The 14,066-nt window shown below is 44.8% G+C and overlaps 1 protein-coding gene across 2 annotated transcripts in view; it reads left to right on the top strand.

Annotated features, from left to right (window-relative positions):
• SEPSECS (Sep (O-phosphoserine) tRNA:Sec (selenocysteine) tRNA synthase) overlaps positions 1–14,066 on the top strand; it is a 339,266-nt gene that overhangs the window by 306,951 nt on the left and 18,249 nt on the right. The gene's annotated exons all lie outside the window — the stretch shown is intronic.

Genomic DNA, 14,066 nt, shown 5'->3' on the forward strand with positions numbered 1-14,066 from the left:
AGTACATACCTTCACGAGACACTATTGTCTCGAGTCTGATTCCAGGGCCGATACTCAAGTAGGACAAGCCTCTTTGAGGAATCTATTTGGGTAGCCTACGGCCTGTACAAGCTTATTAGTTACTAGGCTTAATATGGTTATTACTGTATTGTTACTCCTTTGCCCGCAGGGAGATGAGGTGAGGCTCGCTATTCTATTCTAATGCTTATGACTATTGATGAGGATCCCCTGGAAGAGAAGGATTAGTTACTTACCTGTAATCCTAGTTCTCTTCCAGGGGTATCCTCATCAAAGTCATAAGCAACCCTCCCGCCTCCCCGGGCAAAGGACGTTCTTTAATAAGGATATATTGTTAACCTATCTGTTACTGGGTTTATTTTCAGTCTCCGAAAAGAACTGACCTAACTGTCACCCCTGAGGCATGATGGGATACTAGGGGTCATGGGTGCCTTAAAGGCACAGTGTCAGTTTATTGCTATGTAGCTACAGGTTAGCTTTTCAGTCTTTTTAGACTGTGTGTTTGCAATGCAGCCTGGGAGCTTTCTATGCTTCCAGTGAGCTATGAGAATTTCTACTGCTTTCTGAGCATTAAAACAGTTTCTAAAACAAACTTTGTGTTTTTCTCATGTTTTCTAATGCTTATTACTCATGTATGGTGGAAATTCTTTACAGCATATTTCAGCTCTGTTCTTTGTTTGGCTGCTATTGCATGTTTTCATATATATATATATATATATATATATATATATATATATATATATATTAGTGTATATATATATGTGGGGCACATATAATATAGTGTTTCCGGGGTCCCGCACATGGGCGGGAATATTCTAATGCCTATGACTTTGATGAGGATACCCCTGGAAGAGAACTAGGATTACAGGTAAGTAACTAATCCATTTAATAGCTAATTAAAGACCAGATGACCCGAAAAAACGGAACCAGATGTAACGTTGACGTTTTGACCCTGGTGTGAGCCTTCGATAACAAAGCGACGTGGCGGGTCTTCTTCAGGATGGGGAAGGTGCGGGGGGAAGACAGCAAATTTGTCCTATTGATGTCTTAAAGGATGTTGCCAAATCCCTGGTAATCTGAACAATTCAGGATAAGTCCTCAACGATATAATGAAAGATTGGTCATGAAGATCTGAAGGAATCAGGAAGACTACACAGGGGAATCTCAGGGACTGAATGAAAGAATTAGGCGTGTCGATCTGTTTGTGATATAAATGTATTAATATCTAGGTCACGAGGCCGCTGTGGAAATCAGCACACTCAGCTTGGGAACATAATTTGTTATCCTCTGAGCCAGATAGTAATTCCGGGTAAAGGCTAATATTGCGGTGCTCCTGTGTCAATTCCAGCATGCACCAGTCCTATATCATTTTGATCTTCGTTTGGCCTCATCAGTGAGGTGCAGCTTGAGTGTCCATGTCCGGGCATACTCGACGCAGTTAGTGTGTTGCATTTAGAAATAAATACAACAGGTTGTGCAGTGCTTGAATTAAGCTCAGCCACTGGTAAAAACTCTGGGTCACTTTCATGTTCATCATTTTTTTTCTATGCTTACTGCTCCACTACCGCTGGACCAGTTAGGCAAAGTAATCTGGGTTCTGGAAAACTGTATCAGGCTGTCTTTAAGTATTGCAGTCTTCTGAGAACAAACCACTTGATGAGACAAATGTAATAACTTCTGGGTTTAATTGAATCATGCATGTTTTACAGCAATATCCAGATCACCAGTGGTGCTAACGTTTAGAGAGATGAGGACAGCTCATCTGGCTTTCTCATGAAGCTTCCTGTGCTGATGCCATTCACGACATCTCTTTTGTGGAATGAGCTTCCATTAAGACTTTCCGGTTCAGACGATAGTGGCCGATTCTTCCCTGATCAGTTGGGGTAACCCATGGTTCATCTGTAGATTACAGGGAAATGGCCGTCGAAGGCGATGTTTTGTATCAGTCTTCTAGAACCAAGTGCTGTGCCCCTAGTTCTGAAGGCATTTCTTTCTGCTTTCAAGACTGACTCCTTTCTTGTTCAGACAGACAACTCAACCACTATTAATTATTTGAACTAATAAGGGGGAATGAGAACCAGAGCACCATCTTAGGATGCTGAGTACACCTGGAAGTGTTTGACAGCCAGGAACCTGAGAATGGCAGTAGTTCATATCCTAGGCATCCAGAATCCTCAAGCAGATTCCGTAATATTTCAAGAAAACCACAAGTGGATTCTAAGAGATTATGTCTTGTGCAACACCATCTGTGACTGGGCTTTGCCTCAATTTGATCTCTTTGCAAGCACAGACCACAAAAAATACTCAGACTTTGTATCCTCATTTTGCCAAGCGGGAACAATGGGGAATGCTATATTGATCAACTGGTATTGGAAGTTTCTTTTCACCTTTTCACTGATTCCTCTGGTACCGGCGGTCATCATCAAGCTGACATACTAGAGGGCCAGGATGATTTGAATAGCGCCAGAGTAACCCCAACAATGATGGGTCACAGACTTCCTTCATCTGTTGGAGAGTCATCACAGGATATAGCCATGCAGGACACATCTCCTTCACAAGTTTGGGAGCAAAATCCTCTATCCCAACCTACCATTTTTAATTTGAATGCCTAGCTTCTAAATCCAGTCATTATGGATACTGAAGCCTCTTTAAGGAGAATATGGAGATTCTAAAAGAACAAGAGCTTCACACTACTTAAAATGGAAGAGATTTAGCATTTGGTGGATGCAATAGAACTTTAATTCCATTACTTGTACCTTGTTCCTGCCGCCTTCCCTTTACTGGGTCAGTGTTGATTAAGTGACATACTGTGTGCTGTGCTAGGTTACAGATCAGTTTATGCATTAGGAGAGTGTGAAAAGTATAGATGCATGTCTCCCTTGGTTGGGAGTGCAGCATACTTGACCTAGAAGGGGTGAACTAACTACTGGGATATCTCAAAGCATCTCTGTTAATATCAGTCTCTCTCTCCCTCTCTCCCTCTCCCTCTCCCTCTCCCTCTCCCTCTCCCCCTCTCCCTCTCCCTCTCTCTAGGTGGCGGCACCCACATCTCCTCGAAAGTTCCCACAACAAAAGGATTGAAACAGGGTTGTGTGCTTGCCCCACCCTGTTTAATCTATCCATGGCTGAACTTCCAAAGGACGCCTGCAACTCTCACTCACCGAGGATAGGAGGGAAAACATTGTCCAATCTCATGTATGCAGACAACGTAGTTCTGCTTAGTCACACTTACGTTAGTCTCCAGCATCTACTGACGGAAATGCAGAACTATGCCACAGAAAACAACTTAAAAATAAATTTGAGCAAAACCCGGACAATGTCAATAAACAAAAAGAACTTCCAGAGAAGTTGGTTCCTTGGTGGCACAAAACCTGACCCAGCACATGAATACAAGTACCTAGGAGTCATATTTGACAAGGAAGGTTCATTTTGGCGCCAAAAAGAGGAAGCAAGAAGGAAAGGCATGGTGATTGCTTTAACGATGAAAAATCTTGCAAACAAATTGATGGGGCCGACCCTGACTCCGCTTCTGAAGGTAGTCCAGGATAAACTACTCCCCTCCATTGCTTATGGTAGTGAGGCAATGCAGGGAAGAGAGGCAAAGGAGCTGGATAACACGCAGGTCAAAGCCTATAGAACTATGTTCTGCCTTCTGTCCTATACATCCCCTGCTCAAATAAGGCTGGAGTTTGGCCTTCTACGACAAGTTCTAGCTAAGTATGGTACTTTTATCATCTGCTGGCACAAGATCAGAAGTGCCACTACAAACATGCTAAACTACCTTCTGTGGCACAACATACAGCACAGGGAGCACTCCCAAGCTAGAAGTTATCTTCAGCTAGCCCTAGAAACCACCAAACTCACGAGACTCTGGGATGCTCAAATTGGCTAGTCTAACTTCAAAAAACTAGTGTGGAAGACAATAAAACAAATTTCTTTGGTGGAGGACAAGGCAGGCTTCTCAAACAGATCGCATGCCTGGATGACCCTAAATTCCTACAGATTACTAGCTCCGCAAACATTTTTCAACCAGGGTTACCCTAAGTCCATAAAAAATGAACTTTCTGAGGCATAGGATGAGAATCCGTGTACTCAGCACTTTCCACCATGGCTGAGGACATTAGCACAAGAGCCGTGCAGACTGTGTAACACCAAGCAAGGCGACATCTTACATCTAATATGCTTATGCAAGGAACTGCACCAAGCACCGCATCAGCTTCTTAAAGAACCTTTCAAATAGAAAGGCATCCATACCAGGAGGCAAGCAGTGCTAGCCTGTTTAAATCCAGAAAATATACAACTAAACTGCAGAGCGGTAAAATTCCTTATGCTGGCTGAACAAAAAAATGCCCAAAACATTAAAGGCTTTATCAGGTCCTGACACGCAGTTCCTGTTGACGGAAATATGTCTTAAACCGGACTACTCTAAGGACATGTCACCAGCAGCACAGGGATAATCCCTGTAATAATGTGGAGATAATCTGAATAACACACTCAATACGACTTGATAAGAGATAACACACAATCGATTCAGTTCAAAAAACGTTATTCGGTTTTATAATAAAAAACATAAAAGTTACACAACAATAAAACAGTTAAAACAATCCGTGCTTGATCAATAGAAGAGCGCCAGAATTGCAATAGGAAAAAAGTTAATAAATAATTTAAAAAAAGGTCGGAGGAAGGCATACATTATTGATCCATATGGTTCCTGTAATTAACACAAGCTTTTAAAAAAAAAAAACAGTATAAAAGGTAAACCATCTTCCTTCAATAATTGCAAATACATCAGTGCGGGTCGAGCCTGGTTAAAATTCATTCTTTTTAAAATTGGGACCAGGAAATGTTTGAGAGAAAGCATAAAAATTACATAAAAACATAAAATGCAGCATATCCTGCGGAGACTAGTCGCAGCCGCAGGAAGCTGCCACCATGCCTCTAAAAAAACATTTGGGTCTGGAAAGTAGGAGGAGAAAAAGGTTCAACCGAAACCTGGTCAGCAGAAATTTGTCATGCTCTGTCCTAGGGGTTGTTTTAAGCATAATGTGTGTACGTACACTGGATTTCTCAACCTCCTTGGCTTCCCTTTCCATATTCCTCTCTAATAAAAAGGCTACCTTAATTACTTCCACATCCTTCTTTACAATGCAGTCCGGATTATAGAATAGATCCCCCCCGACCCAGCCTTTCCAGACTTCTCTTCACGTAATTCAGCCACGGGATACGTGCTGAGTTATTAAGAGCCATATAATCTCTTAAAATCAAATGAGTAAGGGGGATATCTGTATTCAGCCAACTTTTTATCCAGCAGGTAAGTGGTCGCAGAGATAGTAGATCATTTAAGTACGAGACCCCTTTTCCTCATGAGCCACCATATTAGAGGTGCCCCGAGGAACACATAATAGGCGCTTCAGAAAATCATTTTCCAATATTTGAAGGGACTGTCCAGCAGTATAGCCCCATAGTTCACTGCCATACAAGGCTATGGACAGACTTTTAGCCTTATACACTTGCAACATGGCCCCTATGGGCTTCTTCCCTATTTTAGACGAGAATTTAAAGATTGCCGAATTCGCCCTCACCATGTTCCTTTTTGTTTTCTGCAGTAATGGGCCCCAATTCATCTTGTCGTCAAAAAGGACCCCTAGATAGGAGAACACATTGGTACATGGAATCTTTGAGTCTCCCACTCAAAATTGATAGTTCTTCTTAACCCTCTGCCCCACCTGCATAACATACGATTTGGATATTTTTTTTTTTTTTAAAACCTTTATTCGTAAAATAAGGACATATATAGACTTACAACCACCAAGGCCAGTCAGCAACACAAAACAGCAAAAATAAAGCAACACACAGCTCATCAGCCGACAACCCGAGGGTCCGGCAGCGGAAAAGCAGGACGTGGTTAAGAGCATCTGGTGATTGAGGAGGAATAAAAGGTTTCCATTTTATAACATACAAAGAACAAAAAGGAAAACCCAGAAGAAAAAGAAAACGAGGCGAATATACCAATATAAGGGCTGCTACATGTGGTATGAGGGGGACAACGAAAAGCAAACATCAGGAAATCATGGCTGTGGGGAGCGGGAACCAAGAGCGAGCAATGCTTGATAGTGACCAAAAAGCAAAGATACTGGAACGTACGATCAGGGAAATCCTGCATCACCATGGGGTTCTGTAAAAGGCGGGTCACAAATCTCACCACGATACGAATTCCACTGACCCCAAATCCTACCCCACTTCTTAGGCCTACCCCGGGAGACGTATACAATTTTTTCCCTAAACATACACCAGTCCATGTTCTCCTCCCAGGTCGCGACCAGTGGTGCCCTAGGAGACCCCCAGAGTTGAGCAATGTCTCTTTTTGCAATAATGTTTCCCAGCGTGACCCACTGAGTCTGGGCAACGGAGCAGTCATTCGGTTCCCAAATATTCAGCAAACAGCGCCGGGCCTCAGGAAGTAGCCCGATGCCAGTCACCTCACTCATCACCTCATGCACTCGAGTCCAAAAGACCACTACCTCCGGCCATTCCCATATAATATGGAGGAAAGTAGCAAGCAAACCACATCCACGCCGACATAACCCATCCACCGAATAACCCACATGTATCAACCGTGGACCCGTGACATAGGTGCGATGAAGAATCTTTAGCTGCACTAGTCGGAGACGCGCCGGAATAGCAACTTCCTTTGGGGAGGAGACTGCAGCCTGCCAGTCCTCATCGTCTAACTCCAGCCCGTCCCCAGTCCATGCCTCACGCAGTTGTATAAGAAGGTCCGAACGGGCATTAATACGTTTTTTGTATATGAGGGAGATAGTGCTGTCGGGGACGTGTCCATCAAGCACTCTATCCTCCAGAGGAGAAGACTCAGGGATCGAGGTGCCAGCAGGGAAGACCGAATCGAGCGCATGGCGGATCTGAAGGTATCGAAAATATTCCCTATCACTCAGCTTGTATTCGCGTTGTAACTCGTCAAAAGTTTTAACTCTATTGGTGGCCCAAAGATCACCCACTTTACTGATACCAATAAGGTCCCATCTATCGAATCCCTTCGAGGACCACAGACCACCCAATCTCTCAGCTGCATAGAGAGGAGTCGCCCTGGTGAGTTTCAGTCCAGCCCGTGGCCGACGTCGCACTACCCCATACACGCAGTGCCACCGCAGTGGGGCCTGTCAAACACCTCCTGTCACTATTGGAATAAAGAGCTCTATTATAATCGCCCCCCGGGAGTTGCCACTTATCCATATCATAAGCGGGATTAGGGACAGGGCCATACATGGCGTGGTTAATAGCACTCAACTGGGACGCCCAATAATAACGTTTGACATCTGGTAACGCTATCCCACCATCATACCAGGGCAAAGTCTACTTCGCCAGCGCTATACGCGGTCTCCCGCCCCAAACCAATTTCCTCTGGAGACCCTCGATTTCACTGAAATAACCTGCTGGAACCAGGTCCAGCGTGTTCTGGATTGCGTATAAGAATCGGGGAAGAGACATCATTTTAAACAGGGCCGCCCTCCCCAGGGGGGAAAGAGGCAATCCACACCATGCCGCCACATCCGACCGAAGTCGGGCGAGCGGAGGCAGTAGATTACGCTCAAAGCGGACCTTAGGATCCGTAGAGGTGTAGATCCCCAAATATTGGAAACCACCACTGGAGACAGGTATAGGGCAGAAGCGAGGCAGAGAAGGTTGTCCACCCGCAAGCGGGTAAATACAGGACTTAGTCCAGTTAATAACCAAACCAGAATTCCTCCCGAAGGAGCCCAGGACATCAAACAGGACTCCCAACGACTTACGGGGAGAAGTGAGGTACATCAGAATATCATCAGCATAAAGCGACACCCGATCCTCAAAGGTAGGAGACCACCGTATGCCCTTGAGCGAAGGCTCCCATCGGAGCCACGCGGCAAGGGGTTCAAGAGCAAGCGCAAAAAGGAGAGGCGACAAAGGGCAGCCCTGTCTTGTGCCACGGCAGAGGACAAAGGGATCCGAGGCCCTGCCATTGACCACCACCTGTGCAAGCGGTTGAGCATATAACAGTTTAACCCACCCAATAAACTTAGGACCAAAGCCAAATTTAGCGAGGGCAACCCACAAATAAGGCCATTCCACCGTGTCAAAGGCCATCGAGGCGTCAAGGGAAACCAAGATGGCCGGTTCCGCAAGAGACCCCGCCCTCACCAAAACACCGTGTAGACGGCGAAGATTAAGGGCAGTGTTGCGGTGGGGGATAAACCCAGACTGATCAGGGTGCACCAACTCGCCGATCACTGCGATCATGCGGTTCGCCAAAATTTTAGCAAGAACCTTAGGCTCAACATTCAGAAGCAAGATCGGCCGATACGACGAACAATGTTCCCGGGGCTTCCCCTCCTTGTGGATAACCACAATGGACGCTAGTCTCTGATCTCGGGGAAGAAGCCCGAGATCTCGCGACGCCAAAAACGTCCGACGAAGGTATGGCGCCATTTTATCAGGACACAACTTATACAATTCGACTGGCAAACCATTTGGGCCCGAAGCATTACCAGAACGGAGTGCACGGATAGCGAGTGCTACTTCATCGGTAGAAAAATCGATTTGGAATTGTTAATCAGCAAATCCCTATCTAGCATAAAGCTTGAAAAAGCAGATAAAAGTGTTTGTAGCCCATTTGCAGTCCTGGATATAAGAACGGCGGCGTCCGCGTAAAGCAAGACAAGAATCCCGCGCCGTCCTACTCTCGGGTAATCTGCACCAGTAGCCCTTAAAACGTTTCCAGGTCATTGATATAAAAATTAAATAAAAAGGGGGCCAGTATGCAGCCTTGCCGGACTCCCTTTTTGATGTTAAAATCCCTCATGACCCGCAAGCCCTGGGAAAACCTGACGTTGGCTTTGGTGGACTTGTGCATGTCCTCCAGGAAGTTAACAATTCCATTATCCACTCCCATGGCCCTAATGGACTGCCATAGCATCCTCCTGTTAACACAGTCAATGGCCGATGACAGATCCATGAAGGCCAGATGGATGGTCCCAGAGCGTGCAACGGTATACTTGCTCAAAATCAAGAACAAATTAAGACATTGAGCTATAGAAGACCGACCACGCACAAAACCGTATTGAACCTCTGACAGGATCATCTGTTCCTCAGCCCACGAAGTCAGTCGCTGAAGAAGGATGCACCCTACCACCTTTACCACAGAATCAATTAAAGAAATAAGTCTGTAGCCCAATGTACTATTTCTGTCACCTTTTTTAAAGACAGGAACTACTGTGGATGTTGCCCAAAACTTAGGACAGCCGTGCTGTGCTGCCTCATTGAATACCTGTTCTAATATCGGGGCCCAAAACGAGGTATCAGATTGAAAAAGATCTGGGGGGATCCCATCCGGTCCGGGAGCTTTACCCACCGTTAATCCCATTATTCCTTCCAAGATTTTGCCCATCTCAAATGTTATTCCTTCCTCACGTGGAGAAGTGTGGCTCAATGGTTAGAGCGGCAGACCCTGATGCAGAGGTCTGGCCCAGGACCAGGGTTCAATTCCCCGCCTCGGCGGGTCTTGGGCTCAAAAATCCCACGGACCTGATCATTCTCGCCTCGGTGCCTATTCCAATCATGGAGTCCCACTCTGCAACTCTGGGCAATAGCTTGCTTAATTTCCACAACGGCCCCCACAACGCTAAGGATGCCTGGCCTCCACCGTGGGGGTGCCCAGGAGTGGACACCTCACAGGGAAAGCCAGGATGGGTTCCACAGGGGTATTCGTACAAGCGCCTTGAGACCCTTGCGGGTGAGTAGTGCACTATACAAGTATCAATTTTCATTTACATTTACATGTGTCTTGAGGCTCCCTATCATTATGCCCATTCCTGATATCGAACATAGATTAAAAGTGTATTACCCACTCCTCCTCGGTTATGTAGGATTCAAGGGCCTCCCCCCTTCCTGCGTAAACAGAGGCCTGTTCATAATACCCCAGAACTTCAAACTGTTTCTAAGGGTGCTAGATTCTAGCAATTCCCTCCATGCTTCTTCTTTTAATGCTTCCTTTCGAGTGGTGAGGGCTGCCTTATACCCCCTACGACAGTTTAAAACATCAGTTTGATTTCTGTTTTTTTTTTTTACAAAGCCTCCCTCAACATTTTTGCAGCTTTGGAGCAATGGGGGTCAAGCCATCTAGGTCCCGACCTAGCATTACCTTTCACTGGAGTAGATAGAAGCATGGACACCTTATGTGAGATGATGTTATAAGCATTTAAGATCTCTATTGGCGTAGATCGCTCCTCTAAACAGAGGGACAGTTCAGCGCTACATACTGATTTAACCTCATTGTAAAATATTTCTGGCGTTACTTGTGACCATTTTAATCTACGCCTACCATCAACTAAGCGTAGTAGGCCCCTATTCGCTTCCACTACACACAGGGAACACACAGCTGGAGCAAAGTGGACGAAATCATACCGACTGTCTGTTGAAAATTTTATTTTTATTTTAAGTATTACTATTGCAATGGTTTTAATTAACTATGCAAAAAATAAAGAAACTTGAAAGTGTGCGTGTGTGTTTTTTTTGTTTGTTTGTTTTGCATGAGAATGATTTAGTAGGTGGATGGATCGGAGTGCCTCAAGTCTGTATCGACGCTCCACCATTAATTAAGGAGGATCGATGAACAGGATAGAGAGAATCCTGAACTCTAATGCTGTCTGGACCATTAAGAAAACGTGCAAAAGATGACGTTTTCAGTTCTGAGTATTTGTATAATTATTCAAAGATCATTACGGAAGGAAAATGTTAGTTAATGAAGGGAATTTGCATAAAACCAAAATCATCATAATGCAATATGCCTATTAGGGATTAAACGAGCTCAGCACATGTCATCTTGCAGTCAACCGAATTAATAACGATAAACAGTAAACAAACCTAAATACAGAAAGGACTACAAACATCTAGCCCTCTCCACTCAAAAAGCGATAAAGTCTACAGGAAAGTCAGAAAAGGATCGGCTACGAGATGACTTTGTTCAGCTCACACAGATACCAGGGCTGTAACTAGTGATTCTGGGGAGTATCTATGTATCTAAATCTGTCCATAACTGGGTTTTGGCCCTGTAAGTGGGAATAATCATGGGAACCTGAGAATACCTTTTTCACGTGGCTATCTGCAATTCTTGAGAAAAACCCAGTCAGATTCATCAGCTTCCCTGAGTAGGTGTTGATAATGAGCATGGAGCAATTTGAAAGTGAAAGGTGGTCAGAAGGGCTCTTGGTCAGGGCATGCATATGTTTTCAGGGGAGAAGCTTTGCATGATCCTCCAGTGATTTTGGAGGCAGTCTTAGGGGGCTGGTCTCTGCGGATGTCAATATCCCCTATCCTAGTCTGTCGGTGCTTTTGTTGTGTGAACATCTGCACCCAGTAACGTTGGGCCCAGTGTTCCAGCACTTGGTAATTCCAGGTGCAGCTGATGGTGTGGCATTCCCCTCATTACACTGCTCTTCCCGCTTTGTAATTGAATCCCTAGGTTTTGTGATAACCACCTATACACTACTTCATTTAGGGCCCCTCAGTGCTCTATCATTGGTACTCATTGGTACTATTCAACTATTGTTGCATGTACTGTTCTTCCAAAAAATACACAGCTAAATATTCTAAACAAGCATTTGCAATGCATTAGGTCTCGCTTTTGCGAGAGATGAGCTATTGGCATTGTAAATGATAATGCCTTTTGTTAATGTGTTTTGAAAACCTGCAATCGGTTCGTAAACACACACTTTGTACTTATAGTCCCTGCTTATGAGGAGCAAGGCTGGCAGTAAATGCACTTCTTTTACTGCCAGCCTTGCTTCTCGTAAGCAAGGACTATAAGTACAAAGTGCCTGTTTACACACAGATTGCAGTTTTTCAAAACATAAATAAAAGGTAGTGTGATTTACAATGACAATATCTGAAACTCTCGCAAGTGCGAGACCTATTGAAGTGCAGATGCTTGTCATATTAGGAGGAAGCCTGAACATCGGATCAGGTTCTGTGCATGCTTTGTTTGTGTGTGAATAGGAATCCGGCTGGAAGGTTTATGAAAGGAGATATGGCTAGGGAGGGCTGGTGTTGGGTAGTGCTTTCAAAGTGAGGATGATGAGTTTGAACTGTGCCGGCTTGTGTACATGGAGCCATTGGAGATCCTTGTGATGTGTGTGCTGCGTTGGTGGCTGAGGGTTTGGGTTATGAGAAACTCAGTAGTGTTGCATGTAGTCCCATCTGAAATGCTGCTGTTACTCTATTCTCTCTTAAGTGGACTCTAGTACCGCCAGTTGGATCGGCCTGTGCTCCCCACCACTAAACAAGTCAAAGAGCTGCAGAGGCAGAGTTGGTATCTGCATCACCAAGCTGACTGGTGTGGTGTCATTCTGCACATCCTTCCACCACTGCCTCACAGCAAGAGATATCCGAGCTGAAATCCTAGTTGACTCAAAAGTCATCTCCTGCTGACTAGTCCTGCTACGACCTTCTCGTCCTTCTCCCCTAATGTAGCTGGACTGCATTACTATCTGAAGTCAATTGGCTAGTCAACAGATGTAATATATGAAGAAAAAGGTCTTATCTAAATAAAATCTCATTTCATACTCGTATGTCTTGAGATTAAACTGAATATCCTATGGACGAACACTTTGAGGTCCATAAACTCTGTGAAGCGTTGCATATGAAACAGACTATCCCGACCAGGCACTATACCCGACTTCTGCCTCTTTATTCAAAATGTTTGTGAGAAGTAAAATACAGACTAACCTTGAATACAAAACAATCAAGCCCTACATACAAAGTTCATTGTTACAAATAAATACATTTTTAGACACACAAACTGATTCTGCAAACAGGAAAACGCTGACAGCGGTGATGAAAAGGAAAATTACACTCACCATGAGAGCGTTCGCCCCAAGTGATTTCATTTTAGGGTACTAGAAATAAGGCAAAATGTCCGTAGAGCTGCACTATCGGCTGTGTTAATTAAAATTTCGGGTGGCTTTTCAGATTCTGTGTTTTTAATAAGGAAAGCTGCCCCGCTCTTCCCCGCACACTTCTCATGCCTGCTATCAACTGCACAGGACCGATTAAAATAAAACAAAGAGGGATGCGGCTGGCTGGTCTGTGGAAGGGTTTGCAGCTGCAGGGAGCAGACCTAGGCAGTGTGAGGGGCGGAATACTGCACGCCAGAGCCTGCTTGCGTAAGCTGGCAAAGCTGCCCGCTCCTCTCTCATGCCTCCAATGCCTGCTTTCTACGGCGTGGAGCCAATTTAAACAAAAAAGGACTGCTCGACATGCGTGATAAAGGTGGCGGGTCACACTCACTTTATGTAAAAAGAAAGTGCTGTAAAGTGACTTTTAAAGCGAAAGCGGTCCGGCGTGCATAACTAATTGTGATGGCATTGTGGAGGGAAGGTTAGGAGGGAGCGAGGGGTTGTTGAAAATAATGCAGTCTGCCATTGGCTGCTTCTCCGGGGGAAAAAAAGGTGTGTGGCCGCTACATCAATAGAGTGCTGCGCTTGCAAAATAGAACAAGGAAGTAGTCCCTAAGTGGAATAATAACAGCCCAGAAGTGTAACTAAACAGTAGTCGGTCGGTGCTGCTACATGCAAAACAGAAGTGACGTTTCGCATCGCGAGTCAACAATAAGCAAAATAAGACCAGCAATGCAACGTTAAACTAATGGCGAGCAGCAGGACATATTAGCCGCCAATAGTCGGAGCTTCACTCAACATATGGATTACTTTATGTCTCGGAGAGACAGCGCATGCGGTGCCTAGTCGAGACCTAAAAAAGGCATGTAGAAGAAGCAACACACAGGACGCTCCCGGCCCTCACAGTCCACGCTGTTGGTTTCCTCCGATGATGAAAAGTTATTCCTTTGATGTTCTGAATTCTGAACTTTTTTCGAACCACTTCAAAGGGGCAATAAGGCAAAATAAAGTGGCTTTATAAAATACATAAAGCAGCCAGTCTTGTTTTTTGTTTGGAGGTACCTGTTCTACTTAACATTCAATAGTTATTGGTAATTACAATGT

The sequence above is a fragment of the Lissotriton helveticus genome, chromosome 2_2 (assembly GCF_964261635.1).
Source record: "Lissotriton helveticus chromosome 2_2, aLisHel1.1, whole genome shotgun sequence".
NCBI lineage: Eukaryota > Metazoa > Chordata > Amphibia > Caudata > Salamandridae > Lissotriton > Lissotriton helveticus.